Source organism: Pogonomyrmex barbatus, unplaced genomic scaffold (assembly GCF_055798465.1).
Source record: "Pogonomyrmex barbatus isolate J1 unplaced genomic scaffold, ASM5579846v1 scaffold1, whole genome shotgun sequence".
Taxonomy (NCBI): Eukaryota; Metazoa; Arthropoda; class Insecta; order Hymenoptera; family Formicidae; genus Pogonomyrmex; species Pogonomyrmex barbatus.
Genome location: NW_028297098.1, coordinates 10,420,430 through 10,432,032, shown reverse-complemented (window position 1 = coordinate 10,432,032; position 11,603 = coordinate 10,420,430). Strand labels below are relative to the sequence as shown.

The 11,603-nt window shown below is 37.7% G+C and overlaps 1 protein-coding gene across 1 annotated transcript in view; it reads right to left on the bottom strand.

The window, feature by feature from the left end:
• Positions 1–790: 790 nt before the first annotated feature.
• The window catches only part of LOC105423544 (uncharacterized), a 47,372-nt gene continuing 36,559 nt past the window's right edge, over positions 791–11,603 (bottom strand). The window contains exon 2 of the mRNA XM_089083639.1: positions 791–9,253. The gene's annotated coding sequence lies outside the window, so the exon portion shown is untranslated. The remainder of the gene's footprint in view (positions 9,254–11,603) is intronic.

The window sequence follows — 11,603 nt, the reverse complement described above, 5'->3', positions numbered from 1 at the left end:
CATCCACATACCGCGGGATTAACCCGCGGTATGTGGATGAAGGGAATAAAATTATTTCATGGATTATTAATATTTTTCTTTTTTGTCTGTATTTTGTTAAAGTGACTGAGTGCTTTTTTTTCTTGGATTTTGTTAAACATTTTTTTTGTGTGTATTTTTTTTACGTGACATTTTTTTTCTTGGATTGTGACATTTCTTTTTTGTATTTTTTAAGTGGCTTTTTTTAAGTGACTCTTCTACCTCAACCTGGTGAGGTAGAAGAGTCTTTTTTTAATTTTTTTTTTTTTATTTTTTACTCGGCGGCGGGCGGCGGCGGCGGCGGGCGCGATGGCGGCGGGCGGTGGCGGTGGTGGCGGCGGGCGGTGGCGGTAGTGGCGGCGGGCACGGCGGGCGCGGCGGCGGCCCCCTCCTTCTGATGTCATGTCCACGCGCCCTGTCCAATTTTTTATATCATCTTCGTTATTTATCTTTTCGTAATTATTTATCACGGTGTTGAAGGCATCAATCGTCGATTCAATCGCACGCTGTTTATGTTCAATGGCACTGAGTCGCCCAACACGCGCTGTCCCTCCCTCCCGCCTCCCCGGAGCTCCTCGGTTGCGCGCCGTTTCCCCCCGCACACCCGCACCCCCCTCAACGCTTCTGATTTAGAACTAGCCCTATATTACTACTTTATGCCATTGCTTCGGTAGCTGACTTTATTAATTCGACGATACGAAAGAAGTTTCGAAATGCTGTCGATCAACAAATATTATATTGATAAAGTATTATTCAGTAAAAAATGCGGAAGTTTTTTTTTTTTTTGATATTTAATATAGATGTCTCGTAACCACCGCATAATATCTTAATAATATTTTCTGGAAATAAAGTAAAAAGTTCTAATATGAAGATATTAAGGTTATAACAATTTCTCAATTATAATCAGTCAACAATAATCAGAAGAATAATGTTGCGTAGAAATTGCACGGCTTATAATTACATAAACGCATACATCGATTTATCATCTGTCATTGATTTGATTTTCACAGTTAATTAATATCGCATAGCAATATGCCATTTGTATATATATTACTGGCTTGTGATTTTATTTCAAATCATAGCATCAGCACAGAAAATCATTATGAACTCAAAAAGAATTTCTTTTCGGTAATCTAACAAGAATTCTATAAAAGTACACGTTTTGACTTCTGAAATTAAATCGAAGTTACTCTGAAAATTTTTTTTCTGTTCGTAATGAGTTCGAAAAGAATCACGAATACATGAAATCGTCAATAAATGGACGCAGTTGACTCCATTTCTCGCAACTAAAATCCATACAAATAAAATAAATGGCATTATCCAACAAACAGAAATGGATTGAAATAGCTAAAAATGAATTTGTCATTGGTCATTGACGAATCCAAAATCGTGATTTTTTTAATCCATTTCAATCCAATTAAAATTTAAGAATTCTTTGAATCCATTTTAATTTATAAAGTGAAATTGAAACTATAAGATTTTTATGCTGTCAATCCAGAAAAGATTACGCCGGCCAATTCATTTTAATCCGTGAAACGAGATTGAAACGAAGTGCTTCTTATTCTTTCAATCCAAAATGTATTAAAATGAATTAAAATGGATTAGAAATTTTCAATTTATTTTAATTTATTTCCGGATGCTGGGTATATTATGAGAATTATGTCCTAATTCTAATAAAATAATATGAATTAAATAAAATGAAGTCAGTTCCGAGATTTTATTTTGGCATCTCTGATGATGCCTTGAAGGTAAATACATAAAATCTTCGAGATGAAACAAAATGTTTTGACAGTTTACTGTTGTTTACCGTTTCGTTCTATGTAATAATTAATTTAGGATATTTCTGAAATATATATTTGTTAGGAGGATATATACTTGTTAGGAATATTATTTAAAAATGATTATAATTTCAACGAATTGTTATAAACTATAAACAAATTTCCTTATCTGAAAAAGAGTATCAGAATTGATAACATAAAAGTAAAATTCTATAGAACTTTTATGAACATTTTTAGATCAGAAATGGTACGCAAGAGGAATACATTTCATAATTTGGGGATTCAAAATAAATTATTTTTTGGATTTTTTGTACTATTTGGGGACGTTTCTATAAGCTTGATCCACTCCATCTACACGTAGTCGTATCATTTCGGATCAGACATCCAGTTTCATGAATAAAAAAAATCTTATCTGAAAAATCTTATCTTGTTAGAAAAAAATTAATGAGTCGTAGTTATATGTTAATGTGTTTTCAAAACCAATTAATTAAAGTTAAAAAAACTCAATTAAAATTAATTAAGCTGAGCTAAAAATTATTAACCTTTAATTTCATTATTTAACTTTTAATATTAACTAATTAATTAATTACTATACTTTGTGTACATCGCATCGATATCTCAAAGCTGAGGTCATTGATGAGAAATATTATTATTTATGTAAATATATTTTAAATTACAATTACATATTTAATTGTAATATCAAAAATTTTTATTACTAAGTGCCATAAAAGATTCATTTCTAAGACAAACTATATCAAAGAAAAATATTGACTCAATTCTAAGTTTTAATTTTTTTTAGTATTAGATTTCAATGATGTATTTAACTCTGGTTTTCTTTATCGAAATAATTATTGGCTAGGCAGCCATAGTCAATGTTTTAATATGATGAATACAGTTTCTCTAAAAATTTCAAAGAGAAAAATATTAAATAATATATCGTATCATGATTCGCAAGAAGAGTTTCCATCATTCAAGTGAATTATTTTGTTGCTTATTTTAGTCATAACAGTATTTTTCAGTACTCCTCCAGGGGCTGTCTCCTCTTCGGGGGAGGCAGTACGGGCTTCGCGAACCCGGAGTACCCGAGCTGGTGTGTATGGGAGAGAGAGAATGGGTTTTGGAAAGGGTTTTGGTACGTGTGAGACACGGTGGAAGGTCCTTGGATATTCCTGATAGACTAATCAAGGGGGGAGTAGTAGCCCCCCAACCGGGCTGGGAGGTGGAGGCTGTTGTGACCTCTGGGGTAGTAATAAGGGTAATCATAAGTCCTGTAGCCTCCTTAGGGAGACTGCAGGCAAAGATCCCGTGAACCCCCATGTCGTGATGGCCGCTCTCTTCCCAGTGGCTGGAGCCTATACCGGGATTGAAGGGGGCCTGAAGGAGTGTGTGTGGGGGTTATGTGGCCAATATTCTCCCACACCCGGAGCTGCATAGGGCAAATTGCAGCACCGTCTAGCCCGGGGCACGGGTGTCCGTCCTTCGAATGGGTACGGGCCCGTGTAGTAGGGGTGACGTAAAACCTCAGCATCATCTATGGCGCGGGCCTATCCCGTAACCTTTTTTGTTAGAGTTATTTTGTACGGATAAGGTGGGCCGCCTGATAAATCGCTTTTCGGCTTCTGTACTCTTAACTAGGGATTTGTTTACAGCGGGGAAGTGGCTGCACCGCGGTGTGGCTCTCATGATAGGCGAACCGCTTTTCTATTACAGGCAACATGGATACTATTAATATAAACCAGGATGGATTTACCTCGGTGACGACTGATGTTTCTCAAAAGGACGCAAACATGGACAAGGAAAGGAATTCAATTAAACCTCGAGTAATTAGCTGCGAGGAGGTTACGGTGAGAGTCGAGAAGTTGCGACCGGATACACCTTCCTCTTCTCGAAAGGATGCTCCGGTGGACGACATCGTTATGTCACCGACGGTCGGTGATAAAAGTGTTTCGGAGGTGGAACTGAGTGCCTCCGATTTGAAGGCACTAGCTCCTCCCAAACAAAGAGGTAGACCGAGGGGTCCCAACTACAAGCCCCCCAGTAGGTCCGCTCCGACTGATGCAGATCCTTCTTGGGCATTGGGCGAAGAGGGTTGGTTCGTTAGACCAGACGATGACGATGCTATGTCTACAAGCTCTAAGCAGTAGCTCTAAGATTAAGAGGAAGAGGAAAGCCATGACGCCACCCGAACCAGAAAGTGGCTCGCCCGACGAAGAATCCGCAGACGATCCAATAGATACGCTTGCCCCTACCTATAAATTGGGTTCACAGGCGGTGCAGCTGGTCGATAATGTGGAGCTAATGCGATCTAAATCCTCGCGGATCCAGGGTAAACTCTCGAGTAGGATGAGGAAGAGGCCTTGTGAAGATTAAAGAGATAACTTGCATATTATCCGATAGGGCGCAATCGGGCGGTAATGAGGATAGGGATAGACAATCCGTGGCAAACATGGCTAAAGAAATTAAGCTGTTGAAAGAGGAGATTTCTAGACTAAAGGAAAATAACAAACAGCTAAAAATCGAGAATAAAAAGACGAGAGAATATTATGAGAAACTGATAGTTCCTTCTACTTCTTCCAGGAAAATATCTCCGCCTGGTTCTCCACCTAAGAAGCGCAGCCCTAATTATAGTGAGGTCTGTGCAGCCTTGAAAAAGCCTGAAGGAAGAAATAATTTCCATAATTAATTCCTAGAAATTAATAGCAAGGAATTAGTTTCGCTAATCACGGAAAACGTAATGAGATCCTTGAACTCGTTATACGGAGTACACTTGCCGGTTGGTGATAGTTTGCGTAGTGATGTTGACTCGGGGACCTGTAACAAAGAAAATGGTGATAGTGGAGAGAAATAAAAAACCCAGATTAAATAAGGAGTGGCCACCTCTGCATAAAATTCCTGGAGAAACGGATCTCTCTATATCCGAGACGATTCCATTCACAGCAACCGATACGGAGGTGGAATGGATACAAGTGAACAAGAAACGGAGGAAAAAGAACAAGAAGAAGGAAACGAGGGATTCGCTTCTTCCCTCCTCTCTACCCAATCAGGGAGGAGGAAGAAAGGGAACCCGTCGCGAAGAAGGAAAGAGTGTCATAAGGGAAACGAGGAAGCAGAAATCAGCTGTGGGACAAGGATTAGCTAGGAGAAGTGGCATACCGCTTGGGGACAAGAGGAAGCTTCCTAGAACGGCCGCTATCACCATAAAATTCACTCAAGGTAAGTCTTGCGATGAGACATTCTTTAAAATTCGCGAGATGATTTCCTTATCTGAATTGGATATTGACCGTACAAGAACTAGGTATACCCAATTGGGTGACTTGTTAATAGAATCCACGGAGTAAATAACGTGGAGAAAGCCGATAAACTGGCGGCAACGGCCAGACAAATTGTAAGTCCCAGCGTTGTAATTTCGCGCCCGATAAAGATGGCTAGCATTAAGATTTCTGGGATTGATAATTCTGTTAAGGAAGAGGAAATTGTCAAGGTGATATCTCTTCAGGATGGGTATAAGGCTAGTGAAGTCAAGATTAACAATAAAATTCGAGTGAATAATGGTCTTCTCGTCGTATGGATGTGTTGCCTATTGTCGACGGCCATTAAATTGTCCAGGTTAGGAAGAATCCAGATTTGCTGGACGGAAGCTAGACTCGATGGAGGAACGTCCGGTTCAGTGTTTTAGATGTCTCTCGTTCGGGCATTTAAGCCGTAGTTGTAAAAGCTCAGTGGACCGAACAGGTACTTGTTATAGGTGCGGTGAAAAAGGACACTCGTCAAATTCCTGTGATCGTGAACCGAAGTGTATTCTCTGTTTCGAGGCCGGCCTCCAATCGGATCATAGGTTAGGAAACAATAGATGTCACGCGCTGAAATTCCCTGACAAGATGAAACCGATGCGAAGACTGGAGGACTGTAACAAGACGATAGAAATGGAAACCAATAATTTATAAATTCTTGCAAATAAATTTAAACCATTGTAAGAGGGCACAGGATCTCATGATGCACTATGTGAAAGAGATGGGAATTCGTCTGATCTTTGTTTCTGCCATACAGGACTGAAGGAGGAACAGATTGGTATGTGTCTGCCTGTGAAAAGAGCGCAATCCTCCTTGTTACCGGTACCCTCTCTGTCTCAAGAAATCAAATCTTTACAGCCCTTAAAGTTAATAACCACCTAATGGTTAGCTGCTACTTCTCTCCTAGTCGCTCCCTCGAGGAGTTTGGTGGCTGGACGACCTCTACGATCTGGTACGTTTCTACCCGATGGAAAGAGTTATCATAGCCGGAGATTTTAATGCGAGATCAACGAGCTGGCGTGATAGGATTACTAACGATCGAGGACACATTGTTGGAGAGGTAGCTTGATTCGACGGGTCTGGTTGTGGCTATAGTAGCTCGAGACCTACTTGCGAAAGGGACCAGGGGATATCGATCGTTCTCACCCTGGTTTTAGGTAGGGTGGTGCGAGATGGCTTTACAAAGAAAACTGGAAGTTGATGAGTGACCTGGTATCCTTCTCGGATCACAGATACATACATTGGCAGTTTGGGCACTTTGAGCCGCGAAAATTTAATACTTTTGTGCGCAAAGGCTGGAATTCGGACAAAGTCGATCCTGACAAGTTCAAGGACGAATATTTTAAATGTGCTGATGTACTGTGTGATCCTACAAATTTAGCTAACGACTACTCTCACTCGCTCACTCAACTGTTGTCTCGTGTCTGCGACTTGTCAATGCCTAGATCTAGACAAGTGCATATAAGAAGGATCTACTGGTGGAATGAGGAGATAGCCGAATTACGTAGGCTATGTATTCAAATACGACGGAAGCTAATCAGAGCTCGAAGACGAAAAGATCGCAATCCGCAATAATATAAAGACCTCCGGCTGCAGTATAGTCAACGGTCCGGAATATGAGGAATGCGATCTCGCGTTCTCAAAAACTGGCCTGGAGTGAGCTATTGGAGGAAATAAACTCCAATCCTTGGGGTAGGCCGTACCTGGCAATAATGAAAAAGATCCGAGGTTTGGAGTACAATGCTCCACTGGATTATTTGTCCTTTGCCAAGATCGGCGAGGTGGTGAGATCGCTTTTTCCTACCCGTATGGCCATCAAATGGAATAAGGATGCACTTGGGGTTCTGGACGAGACTATTCCTGCAGTGCTCGAAGATGAGGTTACAACTGCAATAAAGAAGCCCTGCTCTCGCAAGGCGGCTCCAAGATTGGATGGCTTATCGACGCGTATTTTAAGGCTTTGCTGCTCGCTGGACTCGACGCGTTTTGTTAAATGTTTTGATAAATGTATGAGGGAAGGCGTATAATTTTCCCCTCCGAATGGAAGCGAGCGCGCTTGGTTTTACTGCGAAAGCCGAGTAAGTTGGACGATTCACCGTCGTCTTTTCCAATTTGCCTACTGAGCGATATAGGGAAGATCTTCGAACGTATATTGTTTAATAGGATAGTTTCCCATCTAGAGGGTAGCCTCCAGACGCCAGGGTGGCGTCTCAGCCATCAACAATATGGCTTTAGGTCTGGTAGGTCAACGAATGATGCGATAATTAGGATGCAGCGTATAATCCGAAATCATACTAGCAAGTATTGCTTGGCTATCGGCTTAGATATCCGCAATGCATTTAATTCTTTGGCCTGGAGGTAAATTATAAAAGCGTTAAAAGACAAGCAGGTACCGTTGTACATAATTCGTGTGCTAATGGATTACCTATCTGATCGTCACATCTTAGCGATTAAGAAGAGCAGCCGCTACACATCGCACTTAATGACGTGTAGTGTTCCTCAGGGTTCAATCCTGGGCCCACTGTTATGGAACATCACATACGACAGTATGTTAAGCGTTGGAATGCCGTATGATTCTTACACTTTGTGCTTTGCGGATGACACGTTGATCATCGTTAGCAGTAGGAATTTTAATTTGTTGACTTCTAAAGCGAACTTAATCTATGATTTAGTGATAAGCAAAATTAAAAGTCTAGAGCTTGAAGTGGCTCCTTCTAAGACGGAGGCTGTATTGTTTTGTCCAGGTAGCATTAAGGATAAAAGTCTCACCTTTTTGGTGGATGGGGTCTCTATCCAGTCAACCGATAGAATGAAGTACCTCGGTATTGTAATCGTCATAGATAGAAATTTGCTTATCACTTTGAGATGGTATCGGGAAAAGCGGAAAGAGTGTTATCGCGACTGGACCTCTTGATGCCCAACCTGCGCGGTCCTAAATTTGATAAGCGTAAGTTGTACGCCAATGTAGTGCACTCCATATTATTGTATGGTGCTCCGGTATGGGCCACGGATGAAGTCCTCACTAAGAGGAATTTAAAATCGATTGATCGTATACAGAGGCGTGTATCGATTAGAGTTATCTCAGCCTATCGTACGGTATCGTTAACGACGTCACTGCTTTTAGCGGGAATTCTTCCCTTCGCCATCTTGGCCAGGAGCAGGAAAAAGGTGTATGACCGTATTTCGGAATTAGAATTTAGACACCAATGTAAACTTACCCATCAAGCAAGAAATGTTGTTAAACTTAGAGCTAAGAATGACATAATTACAGAGTGGAGAGAAATGTTGATTGAAATGTTTCCGGACGATGCTGCGTTGTACACCCGAAAACTAGTAGTTCCACACTTAGAGGAGTAGTTATCCAGATCTCATGATTTTTGTCATATCGATTGACGTAGGCATTGAATCATGGCTTTTTTTAGTTCATATTTATATAGGATTAGAAAGTTTTATACAAAGCGTTGCGAATTTTGTCCTGCAGGACGGGACGATGCTGGTCACACGGTGTTTCGTTGTGAGGCATGGTCTTATTTACGCGAAGAAGTTGAGCGAAGACTCGGGAAAAGATTATCTGAGGGAACGCTCGTCGAATCTACGTTGTCGGGACGAGACGAGTAGCAATGGATAGAAACAATGATAGGTGAAATCATGTCTCTCAAGGAAGATGCGGAGAGATGAAGACATTGTGCGTTGGTCGTGGTGGCCTAGGGGATCGGTTATGCCGATCGCCCGGTCCAGTCGCGTGGTCGTATCTGTCCCCCGTATGGCGGATCGACTGCGCGTTTCCCGCATTTCCGCATGTGCACGCCTGTTATGGGGTCCGGTGGGAGCTAATTCTTACCTGATTCCGTTTCCTCTTCCCGCGATGTGAATCCCTTCCTGGTCCTGGGATCCCTGGTCCTGATGGTGGTGTGGATGTCCGAGTTGGGTTCCTGTAGCAGTCAAAGAAGTTAATTAATAACCGTAATTGTTGGGCTTCGGTTTTACGAGCATGGCTGGATGGGCCCTGAAGTTGTGCCTGTGGCGTCCCGGAGTTCCATCCGTAAGCCTTTAGTGTTGTATTCGTATAGAGGATGGTTTTAGTAGGTAGTACTTGGCCAGCAAGTGAGTCCTACACTCCCTGAAGGGAACGGTTACATCCAGGGGTGCGTAAATGCATTTCTCCTCCTCTCGCAAAAAAAAAAGAAAGTATTTTTCAGTACCATGTGAATATGTTTGAAGAGGTAAATTTAAGAAAATTATATAATAAATATCAGAGAATAGAGATAAAATATATTCAATTATAAATTAAGTTCTTAAAATCATTATACTTATTAAATTTTTTTTAAATTAAACTAAATTTAATCAAGAGAAGATTAAAATAACATTGTACATAATTAACATTGTACAAAGTCGTTAATATTTATACTCATACTTAGATTTTTATTCATCATTTTTTGAAACATGTCTTGTAACGTGAGACTTTACAGGGAAATGTTAAATATATTTAAAAAAAGAGATTATTTATTAAGTGATCATTTAAAAATTTATTTTACATTAATTTCGTAAAATCAACAAAAATTTTCAAATAAAATTCAAAATCATATAACTCTATTTCAAGGAATGTTGTATTATTTCTTTGTCCCTTTTTGGGAGGTTGTTGACAATATATCATTAAAAAGCTTTAAAAAATTATAAAAACTGCAAAAGAAATTTTTTTGCCTTTAATTTCTTACTTTTAGTAGTTTTGGAGGAAAAATATCTCATAATCACATAAATAGCAAGCTGGATGTTTGTAATAGATTGAAATTTTACAAATTTTAAAAAACAATTTTTTTATGTGATCTAGTAAGAAGTACTTATTGGACGATAGAAGATTGGACTAGAAGAGATCTTTCTCTAGTTAATATTTAATAGGGACTGATGGGGTTAAACTTTGTGAGATAAATTTTTAAAATTATTTAATGTTATTTATACTAAATTTTTTATACTAAACGTTATTTTTTTCCTTTAATATTTATACATATATAGAAATTTTTCTCCCTTCAGAATATAATTACACTCGGATTATGTTTACTAGCATCGTGCACTACAAATGATTTAAGTGTTATTATGAAAAAATTATTTTATGACAGAATTTTCTTAATCAGTGATCTCTATTCCATGGATTTTGAACTGATCCAAGTTAAAGACCTTAAAGATGATTATGAATGGCTGTCGACAAATACGTTCAATTTTTATCTGGTTCAGAAAAATACAAATGTAGCAATTAATTGTGCAAGATTACTTTATAGCATAATTATATGATATAAATGCATTAATATATATTATAAATATAAAATACCTTACATATAGTTTTTATCTTAATCTTTTAAAAATTTAAAATATGCCAAAATAATAATTTATTTTACAGTGCTGCTGTAATGTTCTCTTTTTTTATGGCAATAACCGGAACGATGTATTCGTGTACCGAAAATATATAAACAAAAATGCGACAAATATTGTTAATGGCAAGTATTATGTATATGCAAACATAATTCTTTAAAACAGTCTGTTGAAATATTTTTTTGTTCTAAAAGATAACTTATCATTTTCTTGCTCTACATTTCTTATGTTAAAAAAATTTTTATTTTTGTATCGAAATTATTTAATAAATTTTAAATTAATTACTTTTTCAAATTGATTACTTTTTTAATAAAAAATAATTGGTAATAAAAATTTTGATATATCTATTTATCATCAATCACACATTTAATATATCTTTTTATCACATATTAATTAGAAAAAATATCTTTTGTATTACATCTTTTTAAAAACTGTTAATTAAAATTCAGATGTTAAAAACATGTCTAAAAGGATAGACATAAAAAAAATTGGTTTCATACCGAGAAAGTAAGATTGAAAAAATATTAATGTGTTTCTCTGTTTACACAAACATGAAAGAAATATTTAATATAAAATTAGATGCCGACGTAATACCCGCCATTCATGACTTAAAATTTGTAACTACGTGTTGCATATTTCTCGTTCACACTTTCTATTATTCAACAGATTTTTGGGTGAGTAATTAAAAATATCCGTAGAATATATATTATTGTTTTTTTTATTTTTTATATATAATGACATTTATTTTGTGTTCATAAAAAATATGGTATGGTTCTGGAGATATAGTGATAAAGTTTTTGGTCTAATGCATTTGATATTGTATATATTCTTATTAGGCGACATATTTTTTTTTTTCTTTCAAGCTGATGTTTAGTATTATAATTTATTCATATCTGAGAAATAAATCGAACAAAGAACTGAATCAGTCGATCGATTACAGAGAAAGATTAATTGATTTTTCTATTCATGTAATAAAAAGATTTATTCGATGTGTACAATAGTTTATTACCAAATAGCGAGAAAGTGTGAATATAATGTTTGTTATAAATCAATTCAAGTCAATTAACCATTCAAAGTGTAGTAGAAATGACAATGGAATTGATGTCATAATGATAGTCTTACGTCATAAATAGTTGACAAGAAAATTACGATA